Below are 27,450 nucleotides of genomic sequence, written 5' to 3'. Positions count from 1 at the left end.
TGACAGTTTTTGGTTGATCAGTTATTTCACACATTAATGCAATGTAGATGACAGTTGCAGCAGGATGAGAGAGATTGTATACTCCTGCATTACGTCCTACTCTGATGCAATGATCATTTTGCAAACAAAGGTTCAGATGTTGTAATTTATGACATGCGGCAAGCCCAAAACTATAACACAGCACACAATTGTACTGTGTTCTGCTAATTAAATCTTACAAAGACAATGCACTCCCATTTGGGGCTAACACATGGTTTGTGATTACATTTGAAAATGATGACTCAGAGCATCAAAACTAGTTATGTAACCTTCTAAAAATTTCATCAATTTAGTGACTGTGTCTTGACAACAATTTGTGGTGTTAAATAAACACTTTAAATTTTATTTTCTTCAGTTCCCACTAACAGTTCCAATACTGTATTTCTAGAAGTTTCTTCACAAATTCAAATGATAGATATCTTGAAAAAATACACTCACTGTAAATAATAAATATATGTACCACATAATACCAGTAAAATTAGAGTAAAAGATAAGGGTAAAAAAGGTGTGCAAGGCACAGTTTAATACTGTTTATTGTAATGTTAAAAACTGAAAAATAAGTTCTCCAAACACAAATTTATATTATTTAATATTTCCCTTTCTAACTTTATCAATCATGAACTGAAAGCATTGTAAAACCCTAGTGCATGTACTTTTCGAGAACATTTCATATTACTTTTAAGGTGCCTTATAAACTGGCTTCTTTGACAGAAAGAGGTCTAATTATCAGAAGGTAAAGACGCCGTATCTGTCAAACTGATGTCCCTTGTTTAATTTTACAAGAATGATGAAATCACAGCCATGAACAGTATTGATTCCATAATAATGAAATTACATTCAGAGCATTCCAATAGTAAGAAAGACACAACATTACAGTCATACAGAGCAAGAGAGTCATGAAAACCATTTGGCAATCAAAGTTACCACTGCTAAAGGTTCTGTGGCCAAATAGGCACAAACTGCGCTGATTTCAGATAAAAAAGTTTGAGCTGAAAGCCACTTATTCATATTAACAAGTGAGCATTACATTAAGAGCTTTATGAGTTTAGTGACTGCCACACAAGAACAACTCCACATAATATATGCAATTTTACAGCCCAATGTCACATATTTATTTCACTATAGTCTTTACATATAAAGACGAACTGTCTGAACAAGGAAGACAGTTAGTCACACTGGATGTTGTTTGCATTTATTTAAATTATAATGGTAACACTCAAGCAGTTATGTATAGTAGTATGGTTGGTAAGAGAAATTCAAGGATGAAACTTCCTGGCAGATTAAATCTGTGTGCTGGACTGAGACTTGAATTCGGGACCTTTGCCTTTCGCGGATAAGTGCTCTACCAACTGAGCTACCCAAGCACGACTCACGCCCCGTCCTCACAGCTTTACTTCTGCCAGTACTCATCTCCTACTTTCCAAACTTCACAGAAGATCTCCTGCGAACCTTGCAGAACTAGCACTCCTGGAAGAAAGGATATTGCGGAGATATGGCTTAGCCACAGCCTGAGGGATGTTTCCAGAATGACATTTTCACTCTGCAGCAGAGTGTGCACTGATATGAAACTTCCTGGCAGATTAAAACTGTGTGCCAGACCGAGACTCGAACTCAGAACCTTTGCCTTTCGCGGGCATGTGCTCTACCAACTGAGCTACCTAAGCATGACTCACGCCCCATCCTCACAGCTTTACTTCTGTCAGTACCTTGTCTCCTACTTTCCAAACTTCACAGAAGCTCTCCTGCGAACCTCGCAGAACTAAAGTTGTGAGGACGGGGCGTGAGATGTGCTTGGGTAGCTCAGTTGGTAGAACACTTGCCCGCGAAAGGCAAAGGTCCCAAGTTCGAGTCTCGATCCAGCACACAGTTTTAATCTGCCATGAAGTTTCATATCAGCACACACTTCGCTTCAGAGTGAAAATCTCATTCTGAAATTCAAGGATGTTTCCTCCAGAGAGTCATGGGTGTCAAATGATTTGGATATGAGAGGGGAGTTTGGAATATGTATAGTTCACAAAAATAATACGGTTATGAAAAAGATAGATTGTTGCTTATCATAAAGATGACACAAGAGTTCCAACACCTACATACATATTCCACAAACCACTGTACCATGGCAGAGGGCACACTATACCACTGCTAGTCATTTCCTTTCTTGTTCCATTTGAAAATAGAGTAAGGGAAAAATAACTGTCTATATGCCTCCCTCTGTATGAGCCCTAATATCTCATATCGTATCTTCGAACTGTTATGTTGGCAGCAGTAGAATTGTTCTGCAGTCAGCTTCAAATGCAGATTCTCTAAATTTTTTTTCATAGTGTTCCTCAAAACAAATGTTGCCTTCCCTCCATGGATTCTAATTTGAGTTCCTGAAGCATCTCCATAACACCTGCATGCTGTTCGTACCTATCAGTAACAAACCTAGCAGCTGCCTCTGAATTACTTCAATGTCTTCTTTTAATCCAACTAGGTATGAATCCCAAACACTCGAGCAGTACTCAAGAATAGTTTGCACTAGCATCTTATATGTGGTCTCCTTTACAGATGAACCACTTTCCCAAAATTCTCCTGATTAATCAAAGTCGGCTATTTGCCTTCCCTAACACAATACTCACAAGCTTGTTCCATTTTCCACCACTTTGCAATGTGCAGTATTTAAACAACATGACTGTGCCAAGCAGGATACTATTATGCTGTATACGAACATGCCAGGTTTGTTTTTTCCATTCATCTGCATTAACTCACATTTTTCTACATTTAGAGCTAGTTGTCATCCATTACACCAACTAGAAATTTTGTCTATGTCACCTTGTATACTCCTACAGTCAGTCAACTTTGACACCTTTCCATACACCACAGCATTATCAGTAAAGACCCGCAGATTGCTACCTGTCCTGTCCACCAGATTATTTATGTATATAGAAAATAACAGTGGTCCTATCACGCTTCCCCGGAGCATTCTTGATAATACTCTTGCCTTTGCTGAATACTCGCCTTCAAGGACAACATACTGGGTTCCATTACTGAAGAAGTCTTCGAGACACTCACATATCTGGGAACTTATTCCATATGCTTTTACATTCATCTGCTGTTGGGTACTGTGCAAATGCTTTTTGGAGATCAAGGAATACTGAACCTGTCTGTTACTTTTCATACATAGTTCACAGAAAAGGGCAGCCTGAGTTTTGCACAAGAAATGCTTTCTCTAAACCATGCCGATGCATGGACATAAGCTTCTCAGTCTCATGTTAGGGATACGAGTCTGCCATTTTGCGGCTCCGTTCTTTCACCCTTGTTATATACAGGTATCAACTGGCTTTTTCCCAGTCACTTGAGACTTTGCTCTGGGCGAGAGATTTGTGATAAATGGCATGATAAGTAAGGGGCCAATGCACAGAGTTGTAAAACCAAACCGTGATTCCATCTGGACCTGGCAACTTTTCTTTCCCCGTCTCTTTCAGTTGGTTCTCTACGCCAAGGATGCTTTATTACTATGCTGTCCATACAGGAAACCGTTTGATGGTCAAACAATGGTATGTTTGTATGAGTCTCGTGCATGAATGATTTCTTAAATGCAAAATTTAAAACTTTGGCTTTCGTTTTGTTACCATCAGCTCCTACAGAAATGTGTTCAACAAATGACTGGATGTACACCTTAAGACTTGCTTAGCGATTTTACACAGGACTAGAATTTTCTCAGGTTCTTGCCCATATTTTCTGCTAAACTTTGCCAGTCGTCATTTGCTCATTTTCTTTGGAAGTGAGAGTGCCACAGCCACTGCTTTGGCAACATTTTCCAAATTTTGTTATTAAATCTCAGTGGCTCCTTTTCACCGGTAATCCATTCACTAGGCACATATGTTCTCCTGATCACAATTTACACTCTGTTTAAACTTATCCCATAATTTCTCTCTGTCCGACTTACTGGAACTAAATGATGTCAGTTCGCTGTCTAAGTGAAACGCAAACCACACTTTCCGAACCTTCTTGACAGATATATTAACTTTCATAACCATATTTTCTATAATGACATCATTATTACTAATCCTCGTCTCTATACTGATACTGTTGATAAGACCTGGCCTGTTTGTAGCTACAAGGTCTAAGACATTTCCATTGCATGTAGGCTGCTCAAGACAGTTTTCAGAAGACATGTTCAAAAGTACTTCACAAAACTGACTGTCTGAAACCCCCCCACCATGAATCCACAGATATCTCAGTCTACACTCCACAGACTGAAGTCACCTCCAACTAGTATTTCATGACCGGGGTATTTACACTTCACTGAGTGTAGAATTTCCTTGAATGATTCTAGAACTGTCACAGTGGAATCAGAGGGCCGGTAAAAACATTCAACAAATAACTTGGTTTCTGTTAGACCTGTTATACATAACCATCTGGTCACTGTTAAAGTCACTTCACTGTCACAATCAACTTCCACCTCAACAGACAAAGTATGTATTTTTGTCAACATTTCCCCTCCAATGGAGTCTAATCTGACTGTCCCATATATGCTCCATCACTCACTGAATATCTCAGACCATTATACTTAAGGTTTCAGCCAGCTCTCGATCCCAAGAATAATTTGAAAGTGAACTTCCCTGGATAGCAGTAAATTCAGGAACTTTGTTACAAATACTTCAACAATTTATTGACAAAACTTTGACAGTCAAAAAGTCTCTGCTATGAATGCGGTCTGACTTCACTTTCTGCATATCAACTGGTAAGTATTCATGTTTGTACGTCAAACTACCGCCTAGCCTAAAAAAAAACCATGTACATTCTGCAAGTACTCTGCTACCCAAGTAGCTGCTTGCTTTGTTTAATGCACCTCTGACAGAACAATAAGAGTCCTACAAACCCCCAACCGATAACAGATGCCTAGAATTCTGCAGCCAACAATGTCACAGAGCTGACAAAGCCTTTGATTGAAATCCTCCACCTGACTCCAAACCAAAGGGCCCAGTTCTAATCTGGGAGCAATACTGCAGACTGCGAGCTCTGCTTGCACCCCATGCATGAGGCCAGCAGCCTTCACGCTTCCACCAGTCACCTATATGAATTGAGGAGAGCCTCACAAACCACGTGACAGGTCTCGATGCTGCCAGCGTGAGCCACAATTTGCACCCTGCACTCTCGGCAGCCACAAGCAAGGCTGCCTCCACATCTTGGATGAGCACTTCAGTACACATACTGAGTGCACACCTACTTTCTTTCCAGCCCTGAACACTATCTTCCTCAGAGGCTCCATGATGCACCAGCATTGGAACTCCTGATAACTAGCAAATGCCTGCCCACACATGTCTGCTCAGACCCTGCTGAAGGAACGGCCACCTGTTTACTCACAGGGCAAATATGTCAGGCCAAATGGTCAGCCTCCACATTGGTCCTCTGTCTCAAGTGACATAAGACAATTACCAATCACCACCTCACCCTGCTGTGATGATGGATCTGCCATGTTGATTACACTAGGATGTGCCTCAGCAGCAGACCCCTTGGACGAAACAAGTGATACCTGAGGTGTCCCATGCAACATGCAAGATTCCCTGGTGCGCCCACACATCTAGGCAGCAGCCTGAATGTTACTGACCATAACCAAAAGCGCATTCAGCTGTCTGCATACTGTCGCCAGCTCCTCCTGCATCTTCACACAGCAAGCAAACATCCTACCCATGCTAGCAAGACTAACTGAAGAAGTAAACTACAGAAGCGGACAGGAATCTAGATACTCAAATTGCTATCCTTCTTATGTATCACCAACGAACACTGATGCCTTAATGAAAGTGCAGTTGATTGTTCAGAAGAAATGAAAACAGTGCTATGGGCTGCCTGAATTAACACTTACAGTTGAAAACTTGAGTATGAACCTCTTTAACAGAAAAACATGCACGAAATTTAAGAAATATGCTGCTAGTTAAACGCATTTGATGCATTTACTCCCTTTTGAAGCCTTTCAGTTGCATTCTGGCTGAATACAGGGGTCACGTGTGTGAGGTGTGCTTGCTTGAGTGAATGTGTGTGTTTTTTCTTTCTTTTCTGAAGAAGGTTTTGACCAGAAGTTCACATGTTACAGTCCTTTCATTGTACCTGTCTGCAACTCTACGAGTCATCTTGTCAGTGAGCAGCAGTATATCCTTTTCATAATATTATGATATTCCAACCTGGACTTCCACTGTTTAAAAATAAGGTGAATGATGTGTACTTCCAGGAATTCTTATGTCTTTAATCCTTCATATTTTGTTGCAGTGGAAGCTGAGCTCAGACAGTAACCAATGGTTCAACAGAATGTGAAAAGTGATAGTCTCAGATTTTGACATAACTTATCACATTTGCTCCTATTACGAATCTAATTAAGGAACCAAAATATTTCTGCTTTGTTTCAAACTGTTGAGATTTATAACCTGTTAAAGTTTTTGGAATTTAACAGATTTTGGTTGTTGGGCAAACAAAATATAGTTTTTTCAAGTATACAAAATAATTTATTCCTTCCTTATTTACCAAAGAACACTGATAAAAATTTTGTTTGTGTATGCATCAATATGTAAAAGAGAAATGTGAATTAAAACATCATGAAACTTCACATGACCAGGAAAAAATCTCTAATTACAGTTTTCAGTTTCTTTAAAAAACCAAATACAGAGACCGATGCTAAGAGCACTATCATTGACAGAGAAAAGGAGAATCAAATAACTCTTTTTATTATACTTGTTCTAGAAGATATAACCTACTCCTTCAAATGAGAATCTAAAGGCATGAAATTTATTTATGTAATGCTTTGAACTGATTGTGTATTGCTTCTTTCTGCATGAGTTTTGGAATCAAAAATATTGTCGTCATAGTCATCAGGGGAAAGTGCACGTTACATCATGAAGTGAGCTTTGGAGAGAACAGAGTCGACAGTTCAGTTACTCTTTGGTTTATATAAATTTCCTTGTTTTTTAGCAGTAATGCTTTTGGAATTTCTTGGTTTAAGGCTATTAAAAATTGTTACTTATGCGGTCTAGATGGTGTGTGTCATTTTATTAAATATTAAGGAACTACAACCACTATAAAGTGGAGGCCTGACAAGCAAGTAAAAACAGTAAAATGGACATGCTGAATCAAATGGTATCATTGAGTTGAGACATGACTAGAAGACAGGGGAGGAAGTAATTGGCAGTCTTCCAGGACAAAATGCAGGGACAAATTACAGACCTCCAATTGGTGATTTCAGAGCAAGGAAGTCCAATGACCAGTCCACAACCACCAGCTGAGACCAGATGTGCTGTTACTGGAAAATCACAGATGAAGGTATGGACATTGCGTTTTCTGCCACACAAACCAACATTTGGATTAGCAATGCTGAAGCTGGTGTTTGAACAGAAACTGATGAATGCACGCAATTCAATATAGTGGTGAATGCATTAGATGCCAGGGCAGCTGCTATTGGTGCAAACATCATATTTAAGCCATGAGAAGAGCAACAATATGCATCTTTGAAGAAGTTATTAAGTGATCGCACGTTTAAACCATCGAATCACAGCATTCAACAAGTTTTGCATAACAAGAAAATGGAGGACAGGACTCCCTCTTAATATTGGCGGCACTTGTGTGGCATTGTTGGAAACAAAGAATTACCAGACGGGATGTTGTTGCATGTATAATTAGTGCAACTACTTGAAGGCAGTCAAAACAACAGTGTTCATATGCAAAAACAATGATGTTACTGAACTGATAGCATTAGTGGACAAATTTTATGCAACATTAAATACCTCACATACAATGAGTGTTGTACTGGTTGCTGATGAGTTCGAAACACAAGAGGTGACAGCTATCCGGAGAGGGTAACAGTCAAATGTAAATAAGCAGCTGAACAAACTGCAGAATGAGACAACATGCTACAGAGACAGTATCCAATTTGTTAGAGGGCAAGAAGAGCTCACTCAGACGGGACATAAGGAATAACAGCGGGATGAATCAGTGTAGTTTTCAACAGCACGTCTGCTGGTATCACTGGCGATTAGGCGATGGGGCTATGAGATAGACAGCACTGTACACCTACCCACATGGCATCAGCAGACAGCACTAGATGTGGGGGACCATGAGAGAGCAAAAGCAGCTGCAGCAGAGAGGTGATCATGGGAAGGAGCTCAACATGGTTAGTAACATATCTCACTTACCTGCCCCATCCCATAGGTTGTACATCAGAGACATGAGGTTTGAGCATTATTATCTCCTATACTCTGGGTCAGATGATAGTGTACTGCTGGTGAAAAGCAGCACAGGAACAGACAGGTCCCCTCAAGTAGGCCTTACAGCAGCAAATAAGTTATTGACAGCCATGAGTGGGAAGTGTACCACAAAAACAAGTTTGGGCTTCCTGCAGAGCTGTGATTGGACTTTTTCTTTTACAGCAGTGTCAGATGCCATACTAGGTACTGATTTTCTTTACCACACAGGAATGGAGGTCAACATTAGTACTGCACAGGTTTGCAAATGCAGTGAGATGGTCATGGGAATATCAGGATGATACAGGATGTGAACCACGTAAGTAAATTGGTATCATCGAGGTGGAGCAGCTACAAAGTGTCACCTGTACTAAAAGTAGTACTCAGAATGGTGCACAACATTCAAATGAAACCAGGTCAACCAGTTTCACAGCATCCACAGAGGCTAGCCCCAGACTATTCTGTGTCAGTGAAGGCAGAGTTCGAAGAGTTGTTGCAAATGGGCATCTTACAAAGGTCCACCTGCCTGTGGGTCTTGCATTTGGTGAAGAAGCAGGATTGTACTTTGAGGCGCTCAGTATCAGATCCCTCCCCCCTGAAACTTTGCATGTAGGGGCAGAAACGCCTCGGACAGTGCTGAGGCGGTCAGCAGATGGGACAAGACCCAGGCTCATCAACTGCCAGTGGCCGGGAGGAAGGGACGTCTGAGGTGTCCATGCCAGCCGACCCAAAGGCCGGGACCACGGAGGGAGTCACCGATCCACCTGGGGGCGGAGAGGGCCAGCAGCAGGCCCACTGGGAGGCAGCAACCGAGGGCAGTGGCAGTGACTCGAGGACCACGTCTGTACCTGAAGGAGGTAGTGGAGGAGAAGGCGGGAGCAGGAGTCCCGTGGGGCAACGCGGGCAGAGCTGGTTATGATGGTGGCGCTCCAACCCTTTCGACGTCTGCACCAATGTCACACACCGCCCATGGGCCGCGACGACCTTGGCGGGCATCCAACCCGTCTTGCTCCCATACATGTGGGCCTACACGGCCACACTGGAGGTGAGTGCTGAGAGGACTGGGAGTAGGACGGCATCAGGAAATGGAGCAGGGTCCGCAGCTGTCGCCCATGGAGGAGCTCCGCCAGACTGCAGCCGTCAATTGGCGTGGTGCAATAGGTGCTCAAAAACATGGTGAGGGCCAACATGGTTGGAGAAGTGTCACCCGTCTTCATCAACTGTTGTTTAAATGTGCAAACAAGCCTCTCCGCCATGCCATTTGAGGAAGGGTGGAAAGGCGGGCTATGGATATGTTTGATACCGTTGGCCTGACAGAAGTCGTGGAAGGAGAATGCTGTGAACTGTGCGCCATTATCAGAGACCAATGTGTGAGGCAGGCCCTCTATGGCAAGAACCTGGGTCAGGGCCACGAGTGTGGCCTCCGTGGTGGTGGACGCCATGCGGCCGACATATGGGTATTTGGAGTAGGCATCAATGATAAGTAACCACATCCCAATGCCCACAGTGTAACAAACTGAGCACTTGATGCTGCAAATCCAGAGGGTTGACCACCCGATGGGCCTCTGACTCCGTGGTCAACAGAAAGACATCATCGACCACAGAGAGCCTGTGGGACAGGTGGCACCAGGGGCTGAAATTGATCCGCATCCAATGAGTAATATAGGAGGGCCACCCATGAACCACATAGTGGAGAACCTGCTGCAAGATAGGATCGCGGCGGGTAGCCGCAGCAATGTGAGCAGCCATAAGAGGCAGACCGTCCAGCACTTCCCGGCAGGTGGAATCGATGCGAAAGCAGAGGACCTCCTATTGGTCAAACGCAAGATCAGGGCCCGCTGGGAGATGTGACAAAGCGTGCGCATTAGCATGGTGGGCGGTGGGCTTATACCAGATGGTGTAAGTATCATTTCATAAAAATAACAGCCAGTGCTGGAGACATTGAGCCGTCCACTCTGGAAGGTGAGAGTGGTGTCCGAAAAGCATAACTAAGGGTTTATAGTCCATCAGGAGGGTTAACTTTGCCACAAAGAGATAGCTGTGAAATTTTTTCAAGGCGAACACGATCGCCAGGGCTTCCTTTTCAATCGAGGAGTAGTTCCATTGTGTTGGGGTCAACGTCTTAGACACATAAGTGATGGGCTGTTCAGAGCCATCGACATTCCAATGTGCGATGACAGCCCTAATGCCATATGCTGACGCATCAGCCGCCACAACCAAGGGGCGGTCCAGAGAGAAGGGAGTAAGGTAAGGGGCGGACTTAAGCATTGTCTTTAACCGGGAGAAAAGGCTGGTCACAGGCAGGAGTCCAATCAAAAGGGACCCCTTTGTGATGCAAGTGATTGAGGGGTTGAGCAACGGAGGCAGCCTGGGGTAAGAACTAAGTAGTAAGTAACCTTGCCGAAAAGACTTGGAATTAAGATAAGTCCTTGGGATGAGGAAGGGCCTCAATGGCCACAACTTTATGACCCAAAGGTATTCCACTTCTGGTTGAAAAAAACAACACTTGTCCAGCCAACAGTGTAAACCTGCAGAATGCAGAGTGTGAAATAAGGCGCTGAGGTTTTGCAAGTGTTCCTGGTGGGAACGCCTGGTGACCAAGATGTCATCCAGATAATTCATTAGGGCAAGGATAGGCTGCATAAGCTGCTCCAGAAACCGCTGGAAAATGGCCAGCACCGAAGAGACACCAAATGGAAGGTGCTTGTACTTGTACAATCTGAAAGGCATATTGATAACCAAGATGTTCTGGGAATTGGCATCCAAGGGTAATTGGTGGTGTTCCCCAGCCAGGTCGATCTTGTAAAAGTATTCTCCCCCGGCAAGCTTGGCGAGAAGGTCTTTCTGTTGGGGAATGGCATACGTCTCTATTAGTGACTGAGCATTGACAGTAGTGCCGAAGTCCCCACACAGGCGAAGGGACCCATTGGGTTTCCATATGACCACCAATGGTGTCACCTAGGCACTGTATGTCACAGGCTCCAGAACGGCAGCGGCCTGGAGCTGATCAAGTTCCTGCTTGACTGCCATCTGTAATGCTACCAGAAGGGGTCGGGCCCAGAAAAAGCTAGGCTGTGCATCCGGCCGTAGGGCGATGTGCGCCTGAAAATCGGAAGCACATCCGAGATCTGTTGCAAACAATGACGCAAAAGCGAAGCACAGATCGTCGAAGTCCTGAAAAGGAACAGCCATGGAAACGACCTTAACTTCATCGGAAGTTAAAAGGCTAAACAGCTGCAACGCATCCAGGCCAAAAATATTTGAGGAAAATGCAAATTCGACGACAAATAGGGTCAGGAGGCAGGGAACACGTTTGTACGTCGCCTGGACGACGAACTGCCCACAAAGGGGAATGGAACCGTCACCGTAGACTACCAAATGCCGAGAGGAAGGTGACAACTCAGGAGAGCCCAGGCGAGTACACATTGCCATATTAATCAGGGAGACCCAGTGTCCACCTGAAAACTGACATCATTAGTGAAAAGGCGGAGCGTCGGGAAAGGCTTCCGCGCTGATGGGTCATCCTGTGGGACTACCGATTGCAGAGTATGGATGGTATCTTGAGGCCCAGGAGGCGCAGGACTTGGGCGAGTCGAGCAACTATGACAAACCGATCGGATGTGGCCCTCCTTATTACACAGAGTGCACGTTTTCCAGTGGTGGGGACAATCAGCTCGAGAATGTGCGGTAAAGCACTGTGGACAAGATGGAAGTGGGCCGCGCAGCCAGCGATGAGGGGCATCCAGAGGTGCCGATGCCATAGAGACATCGGAGAAAGAGGAATCCCAACAGTGCTGGCCTCTGTCGGCAGGGCCACGTCGATGTCACGAGGGGAGAACCTGCCAAGATGCATTGATTGCCGCCACTTGCGGCCGCGCCATAAGATGCTCATTAGCTGCCCGAGCAATTTCAAAGGAGTGTGTAATGCGGAGAATCACTTCCAAGGAATTGTTATCGAGTTTCAACACCGCAGTGTGGACCTCAGGATCGGAAGCCAGCTGAATCATCACATCCTGGATCAGGGAGTCCACATACGAAGCCTTACACTGCTGATTGGTGCACGTAAAATCGCATCAATGGCTGAGATCCTGCAAGTCCGTGACCCAGGAACAATATGATTAACCAGTCTGTTTATGGTATCAGTGGAACTCCATCTGAGAGGCGCCCACATGGTAGCATTGGGAATAATAGTTTGTCAGCAAAAGGCATGTCTCCTGGAAAGAGAGAGCCACAGGATTGGACAACGGTGCTGACTTGCGGAGAAGAAAGAAAGTGTCTGGGGAGGCACAAGACAAAAACAACGACCGCTTCAAGGAGTCATTTGCGACTTGAAGAGCCGTGAAATGTTGTTTCAGCTGATGTAAGTATGTTTCCCAGTCTTCTTTAACATCATTAAATGGTGGGAACAGTGGCGGATGTGGGAAAGCATCGGACACCTGAGGACTCAGAAGCTGTTGTGGTAATGGGTCCCTGGCATCAACTTTGTCCATTAGCAACTGCAGCGACTGTTGCAAGATGTCTAACTGGAGCTGCTGCTGTTGCATGAGCTGCTGCTGTTGCTCCAGAAGACAGACCAACTTTTCCTCCATGCTAACAACTAACACCATTTACCTCGTCGCCAATATGTTGTAACCACGACCTTTCTGGCAGGGTTGCTGAGAACGAAGGCACGGCGGGACCAAATGAGAGCGGCCTGCGAACAAACAAAATGAATGGGGAAGGATGGACATGAACAACGATGGACGACTGAACCAGACCTAATGAACAACAACACAGAAATGGCAACGGGGTCACAAGTGAAACCTCACAAATCCACAACCTCCACACATGCACAGTAACCAAGTAAACACGCTGTCTGGAGGCAAGATGTCAACAGGCTAACGTGAATATCGGACTGCCTGTTGAGCAAGAAGCAGGCGCTTAAATACCTGATAGAGTACATTGCTATTGGCCGCCGGGACCACGTGCTCCACCGTGGCGCCCTCACATTATACATGGGACAGGAGCACGCATGCGCAGCCGCGGCTTATGGAGCGATGGCTGGAGGGACCTGTAGGGGTAATTGAGGTCCATGCCATCTGGCACGGATTCGAAAATCGCGGTGCTCGGTACCAGAAGAGTCATAGTCAACAAGGTAAAATGTACACTCAGGCAGCACCAAGTAACATTTCTGGGCAGCTGGGATATGCCTGCTGAAAAGACATGGTAGCTTTCATCAAAGAAACACTGCACCTTACTGATTATCACCAATTTAGAAGGTTTCTTGAACAATATCTACCAGATACTGCTGAAATGCAAGTACCGTTGCCAGCAGCTGTAACAGGAAGAGATGTGACAGGCCGATGGTCTTTCAAATGGGCCCTAGAAATGCAGAAGGCATTTGAGCAAGTCAAATCCAGCCTGAGGAAGGAAATCATGTTGACACATCCTATTCCACTGGCACAATTAGCTACAGTGGTCGATGCTAGCCAACAGGCATTGCAGCAGCTCTCCAGCAGTACATGGATGAGCACTGGCAGCCCTTAGGGTTCTTTTCGTGCAAGCTTACTGCGATGCATGACAAATGCAGTGCTCATGACTGGGAGTCATTGGCAATGTATGAGGTAGTGCAATACTTTTGCCAATATGTGTAAGCTAGAGCATTCACGGTTTATATTGCTCATAAACTGGTCACATATGCATTCAGCATGAACGAAGTCACCTGTTCCCCAGGGGAATTTTGGCAGTTGGAGTTCATCATTCAATTTACAACAGACTTGCGACACACACTGTGTGGGTGGGGTGGAGAAAGGGGGGTGGATGAGGGAGGGGGGGTGGGGGGGAGGGGTGGGTGTTGTGCACATCACCTCCATCGGAGGAGAAACAGCACAATACACCGTGATGTTATGTTCAGTTATGTTTTGGTTTACATAAATTTCCTTGTTTTTGAAGTAGCGATGTTTTTGGAAGTTCTTCGTAATAAGCCTAAATATACAGAGTTATTCTAAATGATGAACCCATTTTCAAAACTTTGTGTAAGTACAAAAAGTACAAATCCAAAATGAACAAGCTTTATACCAATGAAAAGAGGAAGTTTCAAAGTTTTTTCATAATGTTTGATATCAACTTGTATTAATTTTTAATTAGTTAGTTTTTAATAATTATTTAATAATTTGAAATGTGATAAATGTTCAATATGGCCACTGTTAGCTGTATGGCAAACATCGACGCGGTAGGCAAACTCGTCCAAAACACATGCAAAAGCATATCTGCTGTTACTGAGTGCACAGCAGCAGTGATCCGGTTCTGCAGATTGTTCAGAGTGGTTGCCAGAGGTGGGATGTAAACAGCTTCCTTTACATAACTCCTAAAGAAATAGTTGCAGCGTGTGAGATCAGGAGATCTCGGTGGCCTGAAATGCAGTGCCAGGTCCTCAAATCCCCTGCGACCGATCCAGCGCTGAGGAAGGGAATCATTCAAAAAGCCTTGTACACCACCGTGCCAATGGGGTGGAGCTCCATCCTGTTGGAAAACGAAGTCCTGGAAATCTTCCATCACTTGAGGGAACAGCCACTGTTCCATGTTACAACATGTCCAGGTATGTGATTCCTGTTACAGTTCTTTCTGCAAATAAAAATGGTCCATAAACCCTCGTACGGGATACGGCACAGAACACGTTGATCTTCAGTGAGTCTCTTTTGTGTTGCAATGGTGAATGTGGATTTTCCAAAGCCTGTATGTGAATATTGTGTCTGTTGACTTTTGCACTAAGGTGGAATGTCGCTTCATCACTAAAAATTACACGCTGTAGAAATGCATCATCCTCTATCTTTGCTAGCATTTAAACATAAAATGCAAGATGCTTCTCTTTGTCATTGGGGTTGAGAGCCAGCATGAGTTGTCATTGGTAGGGCTGGTACATCAAACACCTTCTCAGAACTTACCACACAGTTGGTTCGGGTATTCCAAGTTCTCAATTGGCTCTATTGGTAGGCTTAATGGGACTCCGCACAAAACTTTCTTGACTCCATTGGACATCATCCTCTGACACACACAGTTGGCCTGTGCTTTTTCCTTTGCACACACTCCCAGTCTGTTTAAACTGCTTAAACCAACAGGAAACAGAATGACGGCCCTATTGCCGTGAGAATTCTACCAGCTGCTTCTGAAACCATCACTGCCCACCCGCCGCTGCCCGCCAAAAACTGCAAAACTTCCTCTTTTCATTAGGATAAAGCTATTTCATTTCAGATTTGTACTTGAATACATACAAATTTTTGAAAATGGGTCCATCATTTAGAATAGCCCTGTATATTAGGGAACCAGTATCACTATGATCCCACTGTTACCGTATTTCTGCAAACTACTGAACATTCCTTTCCCTGTCTACAGGTATGTGTACCTCAACTAATTTAGTCAGTAAATCTTCAGTTTCGGGTAGAAGGAAATAGATGGAGGTCAAATTTTGTTCCTTTTCTAGATAATAAAAGCAGTGTGAAAGTAGCTGTGAATCACATATTCCATCTGACAGTTAAGCTCAGCCTCTAAATAATATAGTGAACAATAATTATTGTGGTAAGTATACCCAGTTGTAGTGTTCTTTTACCTTTTCTTATTATTTTGCTGTGTAACGAAGAAATGCATTGTCAGACAGCAATTGTCATTTATTAAACTATGTTAAATAAAGAGGTGTACTATCTGTTGCTTGAAAGTATGACTGGAAGTGTGTGCCAAGTTAAAAACTGTCTCCAATATAATGTGTGTTTCTGAAAAAGTAAGATTTTTTTTACAAAAGGCTTTTTGTGACCCTTTCAAGAAACGTAAGTCATCAGTCAAAGAAAAAGACTTCAAATTGTAACTGCAGAACAGAAAAATTTGACCAATGGGCTACAAAGTGAAACCATGGCAAAACTGTATACATATTGCAGGAAACAACTACTTGAAATAAAAAATATCATGGGTATAGAGTTGAAGCTACATTAAGTGCCAAATATGAGGTAGCAGATGATGTTCAGTTATCACCTGTTAAAACACTCCAATTGCAGAAAAAATTCATTCAGTTAAACTGGATGTTCCAGTATGAAACTACAAGCCGTTGGTGGACATAGCAGATTCTCGTATGGTAAAGAAAAGTTAAAAAGAATGCATGAAAATGTAAGAAAAAAAATTCAAATTGTTCTCAGATTTTATTTACCATCTGAGTAAGAAAATTCCTTAGAAGTAAGAATGGAAAAAATGTGAAGATATGAATTACTCACTACATCATGAAACACACACATTCAGATGCAGACAGTGCCAGCTGTGCTAAACTGGTCTAGGAGAAAAATAATTGAGATGTGAACTTGATCACAGATGTGGGAAAAATACGAGTTCTGAAACTAATGAATTAGTAAATGTGCTTTATCAAAATAATGTATAGTCCAGAATTTTCCCAGGTATGAAGGACATTGTGAGTATAGGACGAAATGTGTATAAGAGAAAATGATTAATTTTATGTAACCTCCATGAGCTCCACTCCACCTTTATGTTGGAATATCCTGATTTAATACTATTTTTTTGTTCTCTGAGGCATAAGTGAAGTGTTTGTATATGCACAATACATAAAAATGTAACTTGAAAAACCTTTTACAGCCAAGATCACATTAATTAATATTTGTTACTATGATCAGTTTCAGCAGCTGAAACTGTCGTCTTCTGATTTTCAAAAAAAATTTTGTGGTTATAAACTGTTTTCATAATGAGTTTATCATTCATGCCATGTCATCATTAGGGTGGAAAATATACAGCATATTGTATATAATTTATAAGCAAAAAATATTTTGAAAATAAGATGATGACAGTTTCACCTGCCAAAACTGATCATAAATAATAAACATTAATTAATACAATCTTGGCTGTAAAAAGTTTTCAAGTTAAATATGGAAATGGAAATGAGCATTTGGCGTCAATGGCTGGAAGGCCCCTTGCGGGGCAAGTCCAGCCGCCTTAGTGCAGGTCTTATTATATTTGACGCCACATTGGGCGACCTGCGCACTGGATGGGGATGAAATGATGATGAAGACAACACAACACCCAGTCCCTGAGTGGAGAAAATTGACCCAGCCAGGAATCGAACCAGGGCCCATAGGACAGCAATCGGTCACGCTGGCCACTCAGCTATCGGGACGGACAAGTTAAATATAAATCACTCCTTCGATTTACTCAATATGAGAAATTACAATCACATTAAAACAACATTTTATTGATTCACTGCACTGATATTGGAGAGAATTACAAAGAACTGATGTTATTTATCATTTGTGAAGGAGCAGACAGGGAATATATGCGGAGACATTGTGACAAGTGTCCATCAAAAGATAGTCTCATAAGTTTTTTTACAATCAGAGTTTGAGGACCGTAATGAACAAGCTTCTGTCGAGTACAGGTAGTGAACTGAAATGATACAATGCTCAAAGGTGGTTGGGGAGTTCATTGATAAGTTGGTGGGGCTGCTGAACAAGTTAATACGAGGGCTATCCACAAAGTACATTACGTTTTGGAATTAAAAATAAATAAAGCATTGGAAATTTTTTTTATTATATACAGATGAAAGCCACACTTAAATACTACTTTTCTACATAGTTGCCATTTAAATTAAGGCACTTATCGTAGCGATGGACGAGCTTGGAAATTCCTTCGTCGTAAATTTCGGCCGCCTGCGCCTTCAACCACGTGGCGACTGTCTTTTGGGACAGAAAAGGTGTGATTTTTTGTGGATTTCCTGGAAAGAGGCACTACAATAAACTCTCAAAGGTATTGCCAAACTCTGCACAACCTCAGAAGAGCAATACAAAACAAGTGCAGGGGAAAGTTGGGCTCAAAGATCTTGCTGATTTACGACAATGCCCGGGCCCACACGGCAAATGCCACTCGTGAAGTTCTCGAATCTTTTAAGTGGGAGTTGTTTCCTCATCCGCCGTACAGTCCCAACCTGGCAACAAGTGACTTCCACTTATTCCCAGCAATGAATAAGTGGTTGGCTATGCAGCGTTTTGATGACGACGCACAGCTTTAAGAAGAGGTAACCACGTGGTTGAAGGCGGAGGCTGCCGAATTTTACGATGAAGAAATTTCCAAGCTCGTCCATTGCTACGATAAGTGCCTTAATTTAAATGGCAACTATGTAGAAAAGTAGTATTTAAGTGTGGCTTTCATCTGTATATAATTTAAAAAATTTCCAATACTTTATTTATTTTTAATTCCAAAACGTAATGTACTTTGTGGATAGCCCTCGTACCACATTCATACCTAGCCATGGCGTAAGCCTTGTTTTTCTAGGAATTTAAAGGGAATGACTTCCAGCAGTTATTTCAATGGGTTTCAGTGAAAATTACAGTTTCATAATACAAGAAGAGGTTCAAAATTACCACTAGATCTCAGATTCATTTTTGAGTTATCACCCTATAACACCCTTTTGTATTCTGAAAATACTATCCCTGGAATTTGAATTTCGCCAGAAAAAGATTCTGTACATTATTACTGAATGGAAATATGGAGAAAAAACACTTTTAAATCACGCACAGCAGTAATAATGCCTACTGCAAACTTTGCCAAACCAATGCACTTCATTAATTCTATGCAGTCGGTTTTCCTGTGATCTACCTGTAGTTTCAAAAACCTAATATTCTCTGCTTCTTCTATTTCACTGTTTTGAGAAATATATTTTCACAGCTCATGGAATCCTATAAGAATTTTTGAACTGTATGTACTGTCTCTTGTCAAAAATCAGCAATAATCTATTTGCCTTGAACCGCCTGTTTACATTCTGGAACATTTCATTAGCTGCCTTTCCAGTAAGGGGGCTGACTTTCTATTTCTGTACTTGTATCATCTGAGAAAAGTACAAAATTGCATCGCAGAAGGTGCAAATAGAAGATGTTTATGTATTTCAAAAATGGATGATCCAGAATCAAACCTTATGGTACACCATGTTTGACTGCTACAAATTCTGAGTGCCTACCATTCTGTGATTAAAATGGAACTGAAACATAGTGATTTCTCTTGTTCACATAAGATAAAAACCATGAGCCTGCTGTGCCCAGTGCCATTACATAATATTTTAGTTTTTTCGTTAGAATATCATGGCTCACACAGTCAAAAGCCTTTGCCAAGTCACAAAATATTCCCAATGCCAGTAATTTCTGTTTCATTGATTCTTGTGTATCATCTGTCAAGATTTTAGCCTGTTCAATTGAGAGAGCCTTTTTTTAAAAACCCAAACTGTTTTCTGTTGAGTACACGTTCCTGTACTACATGTGTATAAAGTCTATTGTACAGTATTTTCTTGAAAATTTTTGAAAATGATGGCAGTAATGAGTTGGGTCAGTAATTTCTTACTAACATTTTGTCTTCTTTTTTTGTGAAGTAGCTTGACATTTTACTATTGATTTCATCACAATCACTTGAACATTTATTTTTAAGAGAGTTGATAATGCTGTAAACTTCTTTTGAAGATTCTGAATGTAGATGAAAAAACTTGTTTTCCGACTTTTCTTAGGAAGTGTAGACTGTCTGTCATGGAAATATTCAAACATAATTTGCCTGCTCTTGACAGAAAAGGAGTTATTAAAATTATTTGCAAATTCAGGACTCTTTGAACAGTTCCTTATCCAGCTTAAAAAAATTTCTTCATTTTATTGTTTGATTTTCTGTCTAATTTTTACTATGTTCAAAACAGTTATTATCTTGCTGCTGGAGGGGGATTTTCTTAAATCAATACATTTTGATGACTTTTGCAGTACATCTTGTAATGCTGTTTAACCCTGTCATCATCCATATCCCTTCATGCCAAGTAGAACCTTTTCTCAGTTTTGCACAATAGCCTATGACTACGATACAGAATACATCCCACTTTTCATTTAACACCTTAATAGTTGAATAAATTTCTTCACAGAAAAAAAAATCAAATCTTATGTTGTTCTAGATGTAACCGATACACTTACGGGATTGCAGCACATTTCAAAAGCAGTGGTAGCTTCATGTAGAATCTGTATCTACCAGCTCTGACACCCGAAAACAGTTACCCTTTGACGTATTAGAGTGACATTGATATGATGTGAATCTGCGAGGAGTGGCATTAAGGGTTACCAGGGGTGTTGTGCATATTTCTCCAGTCCGTATTTCACAATTTTTTCTTGAATTATTCGGTTCCTTTTTCATTTATTACCCCTGTTGTAGTGCTGTGCACTATCAACACCATGCCAGTAGAGGTTGGCAGTAACTCACGTGACTGCCCCACCAAACTGTGGCTGGTTTGAAGACGCAAACTCTGCTTGATGCACAAGTAGTGCCACCACTCTGCTGGCATAAGAAGATGCTGCACCATAGCCAATCCAGTCTGACAGTGGAGTTCACTTGGCACATTTGAAGCCTACTAGTTAGCCTCAATTACCTGTTGTTATTATCTATGATGAACTTGACTGTGTCAAGGAACACTTTGAATACAACTGGTCTTGCTGAACTGAAGAAAGCCAGAGTTAAGAATATATTATTTGTGCTTCTCATTATTTTCCTCTCTGTCCCAGCATCCAACTATTGTTTGGCATCCATCCCTGGACTGACCCAATACTTGTAATTTTCCAATTATTTTTATGTATATCATGTACTCTGATATTGAATGTCAGCAGTAGACCATCTTGGTCTGACAGGTAATTAAGTGTAGGAATTACACTATGACTTTGCAGTCTCAATAGCAGCATTGCTGGTTCTCATAACTGTTACTGCATATTGTGTGAGGGCAGCTAGATTATATGAAATGCCAAGGACTTTGAGTTCAAATTTATCAGCTATATTTACTTCTTTTAATAACAATAGCCTGAAATCTCAATTTACCCTCAAAAAAGTGCTGCCTTCACAACACTGACTAAAGGGACATACCCACAAGTATCAGTGCCCCCCCCCCCCCCCCACCTTCCCCCTTGAAGTTTCTGCTATCACCTCAGCAAATTTCATTTTCCCACGCCTGTTGTGATGTAGGTCATGGCTGGTGAAACCCCACTTTTCAACGGCATCAACAGAAACCAAACCTAGGTTCAACCTAGCATGTGACAGAAACAGATATTCTAACTCCATGTTGACTGAACTCACAGAGCTCTTTAGCTGCAGCTGATCGTAACCCCTCAAAGTACAAACAAACTAAATGTTTCTATGGCTTGTTGCTGGAGCTATCTTTACCAGGACACTTTTAATACTGAAGCCATCGTCCCTGTCAATACTGTTCCCTGTTACACGCACAACTACAAATGATCCTCTGTTCCAAAATCTTTGCACAAAGAACTTATATTCTGTATCATTTCGCTAAGACTTGCACTTGGCTTGAACTGCAGGATGGGAAAGTCACTGCAGCAGTACAACCTTCCACTCAGTGTCGCAGGGGGCAGCACCCACTAGAAAGAAGCTGCGGTACAACAGCTGTCACGTGCCACCCTTTCATCTTGCCTGTACTGCTTCATCAAACACATGTGTGCTGCGTGCCCTATGCATTGCACTGTTCGCAACAAGTGTCAAAACAAAGGCCACATTGCATCACTGTGTAACTCCTCTTCAAACAAGGTGGACACCAGTACAACCACCACAATTACTGTCTCCCTGAACAAACTGTTTATTGACTTATGTGTGTTTAATAAACCACTAAAAATGCAAGTGGACACAGGAGCCATAGTGACTTCAGTATATGCACAAACATACATGGACTAGAGCTCTCGTCCCCTCACACAGGTTTCACAGAAGTTTGTTAGCTATAATAAACAGTAGATTCCGATCCTAGGTCAATTGCCGAGTCCTGTATCTTACAAATCTGTTATTCACCCTCTCACCTTTCTTGTTGTGGGTCATTTCCATACCACAAACCTGTTTGGTTTAGATGCGTTTAATGCTTCCAGTTGCTTCATTGCCAATGAGGTAAATTTAGTGTCACATCAGATCCCATATTAGCAACTGGAGTTCTTCTGCTCTGAGTTTTCATCGCTGTATTCCCCTTGGCTGGATGTGCTACTGGTTTTCAGGTGAATATTACCACAAAAGAGCCCACCTGCTCTCATTTTTTCCAGATGCGGCAGGTGCCTGTCACGTTGCTCGCCTGTCAAGGCTGTATTACACAGTCTGATGTTGTTCGATGTTATTCGGCCTATTCCTTCCACCAAATGGGCTACACCACTGGTCATCATTAAGAAGCAGACAGGTGAGCTTTGCCTCTGCAGCAACTTCAGTGTCACATTAATGCACAGTCCATGATAGATACATACCCTTTGGACCACCCTGATGGGTTGCTCACAAAATTATCAGGTGACCACTATTTTCCCAAGACTGATTTGTTGTTGGAAGCGTACCTCCAGCTCCCCTCCAATGAGGTCATTGTCAATATACCTTTCAGCCTATACCAATGTCACATGTTCTGAGTGGGGTCCGCCTTCAGCAAAACACAATTTTGTCTTTTGTCCCAGACATGTTTCACTGCAGTTGCTGCATCATCAGTGGGCTTTTTTTTATTATTATTATGGCTGTTAAACATAAGGAATGTTCTTTACTATTTAAATACACAACAATATTAGTTTCTAAATCGTAATTACAGATTTTTGAAGAGCACATAAATTGTGTACTCATACCTTCTTACCACATGGTGTGGTTTTCCTGCTGCATTACATTTTTACAGTGACTATTTATCTTTACAGTTTGTCACCTGCAACTATATACAACTTAATGCAGGCAAAACATTTACGCAAAAATTACGATTTCGTAACTATGCCTGAGATTAATAATTCATGTGAAAGGTGTGTGTGTGTGTGTGTGTGTGTGTGTGTGTGTGTGTGTGTGTGTGTGTGTGTGTGTGTGTGTACAAGGGGGGGCAGGTGGGTCATACCTTCTACTGTTCCACTGTGCACGATGCCATCTTGTTATTACAGCTGGTAAACAGTGACAGTGACAGTGACAGTGACAGCTCAACACATAGAACTTGGTAATGAAGATGATGAAAAAAGAAACCGTAAGTGATGTTATTCAATCTGTATATTGAGCAAGCAATAAAGGAAACAAAAGAAAAATTCGGAGTAGGTATTAAAATCCAGGGAGAAGCAATAAAAACTTTGAGGTTCGCCGATGTCATTGACATTCTGTCAGAGATAGCAAAGGACTTGGAAGAGCAGTTGAACGGAATGGGCAGTGTCTTGAAAGGAGGATACAGGATGAACATCAACAAAAGTAAAACGAGGATAATGGAATGTCGTCGAATTAAGTCGGGTGATGCTGAGGGAATTAGATTAGGAAATGAGACACTTAAAGTAGTAAAGAAGTTTTGCTATTTGGGGAGCAAAAGAACTGATGATGGTTGAAGTAGAGAGGATATAAAATGTAGACTGGCAATGGCAAGGAAAGCGTTTCTGAAGAAGAGAAATTTGTTACCATCGAGTACAGATGTAAGTGTCAGGAAATCGTTTCTGAAAGTATTTGTATGGAGTGAAACATGGAGAATAAATAGTTTGGACAAGAAGAGAATAGAAGCTTTTGAAATGTGGTGCTACAGAAAAATGTTGAAGATTGGGTGGGTAGATCACGTAACTAATGAGGAGGTATTGAATAGGATTGGGGAGAAGAGAAGTTTGTGGCACAACTTGACTAGAAGAAGGGACCGGTTGGTAGGACATGTTCTGAGGCGACAATGGATCACAAATTTAGCATTGGAGGGCAGCGTGGAGGGTAAAAATCCTAGAGGGAGACCAAGAGATGAATACACCAAGCAGATTCAGAAGGATGTAGGTTGCAGTAGGTACTGGGAGATGAAGAAGCTTGCACAGGATACAGTAGCATGGAGAGCTGCATCAAACCAGTCTCAGGACTGAAGACCACAACAACAAGTGAAACACAATGTAAATAGATACACACACGCGCGCGCGCGCACACACACACACACACACACACACACACACACACACACACACACACACACACACACACACACACACATATACACACACACACATATACAGGGTTATTACAAATGATTGAAGCGATTTCCCAGCTCTACAATAACTTTATTATTTGAGGTATTTTCACAATGCTTTACACACACATACAAAAACTCAAAACGTTTCTTTTAGGCATTCACAAATGTTCGATATGTGCCCCTTTAGTGATTCGGCAGACATCAAGCCGATAATAAAGTTCCTTCCACACTCGGCGCAGCATGTCCCCATCAATGAATTCAAAAGCATCATTGATGCGAGCTTGCAGTTCTGGCACGTTTCTTGGTAGAGGAGGTTTAAACATTGAATCTTTCACATAAAACCACAGAAAGAAATCGCATGGGGTTAAGTCGGGAGAGCGTGGAGGCCATGACATGAATTGCTGATCATGATCTCCACCACGACCGAGCCATCGGTTTTCCAATCTCCTGTTTAAGAAATGCCGAACATCATGATGGAAGTGCGGTGGAGCATCATCCTGTTGAAAGATGAAGTCAGCGCTGTCGGTCTCCAGCTGTGGCACGAGCCAATTTCTGCGGGCTACGCGTGAAACTTGCCCGCACGCGTTCAACTGTTTCTTCGCTCACTGCAGGTCGACCCTTTGATTTCCCCTTACAGAGGCATCCAGAAGCTTTAAACTGTGCATACCATTGCCAAATGGAGTTAAAAGTTGGTGGATCTTTGTTGAACTTCATCCTGAAGTGTCGTTGCACTGTTATGACTGACTGATGTGAGTGCATTTCAAGCACGACATACGCTTTCTCGGCTCCTGTCGCCATTTTGTCTCACTGCGCTCTCGAGCGCTCTGGCGGCAGAAACCTGAAGTGCGGCTTCAGCCGAATAAAACTTTGAGTTTTTCTACGTATCTGTAGTGTGTCGTGACCATATGTCAATAAATGGAGCTACATTGAATTTATGAAATCGCTTCAATCATTTGTAATAGCCCTGTGTATATATATATGTCTGCTTGTGTCTGTATGGGTGGATGGATATGTGTGTGTGTGCGCGAGTGTATACCTGTCCTTTTTTCCCCCTAAGGTAAGTCTTTCCGCTCCCGGGATTGGAATGACTCCTTACCCTCTCCCTTAAAACCCACATCCTTTCGTCTTTCCCTCTCCTTCCCTCTTTCCTGATGAGGCAACCGTTGGTTGCGAAAGCTAGAATTTTGTGTGTATGTTTGTGTGTGTTTGTGTTCCTATCGACCTGCCAGCACTTTCATTCGGTAAGTCACATCATCTTTGTTTTTATATATATTTTTTCCCACGTGGAATGTTTCCCTATATATATACCTTTCACATGAATTATTAATCGCCGGCCTTAATGGCCGTGCAGTTCTAGGCGCTTCAGTCTGGAACCGAGCGACCGCTACGGTCGCAGGTTCGAATCCTGCCTCGGGCATGGATGTGTGTGATGTCCTTAGGTTAGTTAGGTTTAATTAGTTCTAAGTTCTAGGCGACTGATGACCTGAGAATTTAAGTCACATAATGCTCAGAGCCATTTGAATTATTAAGCTCAGGCATAGCCATAACGGTTCAGAAATAATAATTTTTGCGTAAATATTTTGCCTACATTAAGTTGTATATAGTTGCAGGTGACAAACTGTAAAGGAAAATAGTCACTGTAAAAATGTAATGCAGCAGGAAAACCACACCATGTGTTAAGAAGGTACGAATACACAATTTTATGTGTCCTTCAAAAACTTGTAATTACAATTTAGAAACTAATATTTATGTGTATTTAAACAGTAAAAGAACATTCCTTATGTTTAACAGCCATAATAATAATAAAAAAACCACTGATGATGTTGCAACTGCAGTGAGACACATCTGGTACAAAAAACAAAATTGTGTTTTGCTAAAGGTGGACCCCTCTCAAAACATGTGTTATTGTTAAAGCAAAATTACATCAATGATATCCTTGCTTCAGGTTCTTTCACCAAAGACCACCTTGGCAATCTCCGATCGTTGTTTTCTGTTTTGCAGTCTGCAGGTCTCAAGTGCAGTCTTGCCAAATCTCAATATTTTCAGCCATGAATTGAACACCTAGGGTTTCAGGTTTCTCACACTGGGGTCAAGCTATTGTGGTGTCACCACGCTGACGCAATTGTGGCTTTGCTGCAGTCGACTTCCATTAAAGAACTGTAGGTGGTTTTAGGTAATAAATGTGTAAAACCATAAATTTTTACCGAACGCATCCACTGTTGCTCAGCCCGACGCAATTTTGCATAAAAATTTGCCTTTTTTGTGGCCCCAGGTTGTGACTGAGTGTTCACTTTGTCTAAAACCAAGCTTCAATATGCCCCATGTCTGGCTACTTTTCCACCAGGTGAGCATCTCGTGTTGCCTACAGATGCCTCTCAGCACGGTATTGGTGCGAAGTTGGTGCACAAATATGCAGATGGGTCTCAACAACCCATTGCTTATCCTTCTATGACTAACTCCCACTCAACAGCGATATTCTCAGATTGAAAATGAGGCTTTAGCAATAGTTTTCACCCTCAAGAAATTTCACTCTTCTCGTATGGTTCTTAGATCCATTTAATCATGAATCACAAGCCATTGGTTGCTCTTTTTAGCCCTTCAGCTTCTGTACCAAATAAGGCAGCATATTGTTTGCAATGGTGGGCTCTTTTCCTCTCCAGTTATCATTATCAGATCCATTAGCGGCCGATGGCGCAACAAGCCAACGCCAATTCCTTATGTCATATTCCAATTGGACCAGATCTGGAATTTGACTGGACTAGTTGCTTTGATTTTATTTAGATACTGAGAACCAGAATGTGGTCGATGGTTTCCCAGTCACTAGTGCCACGGTAGCACCAACCATTGCCAGGAAGCCTATACATTGTTGGGCCTTCTCCTTTGTGCAGCATGTGTGGCCAGAAAAACTCCCGGGCCATGCCTTGTATCCCTCGCAGAATTACTTCTCCCTCCAGTACCGCCTTTCTGTGTTTCATGTGGTTACCTAGGTTATGATTCCTCCTTCCTTACACCATAATGTACTACAGCTTCTGCATGTCGATCATTGGGGGACCTCTTGCACCGAAGCTTTGGCCCATCAGCAAGTGTATTGGCTGGACATAGATGGGGACATTATATGGCTTATCTCCACTTGCACTCACTGTGTTCAGCAACAGGCGGCCCTGTGTGCATCTTTTTGCCCCTGGCCGATGCTGCAGCACCCGTGGGAGCATCTGCATGTCAGTTTTGCTGGGCCCCTCCTAAATCAGT

General features: G+C 42.3%; 1 protein-coding gene across 2 annotated transcripts in view; it reads right to left on the bottom strand.

Annotated features, from left to right (window-relative positions):
• LOC126412154 (multidrug resistance protein homolog 49-like) overlaps positions 1 to 27,450 on the bottom strand; it is a 454,076-nt gene that overhangs the window by 318,064 nt on the left and 108,562 nt on the right. The window lies entirely within an intron of this gene.

The sequence above is a fragment of the Schistocerca serialis genome, chromosome 7, assembly GCF_023864345.2.
Source record: "Schistocerca serialis cubense isolate TAMUIC-IGC-003099 chromosome 7, iqSchSeri2.2, whole genome shotgun sequence".
Classification (NCBI taxonomy): domain Eukaryota; kingdom Metazoa; phylum Arthropoda; class Insecta; order Orthoptera; family Acrididae; genus Schistocerca; species Schistocerca serialis.
Note: the sequence above shows the minus strand (reverse complement) of the source record. Positions and strands in the feature narration are given on the sequence as shown.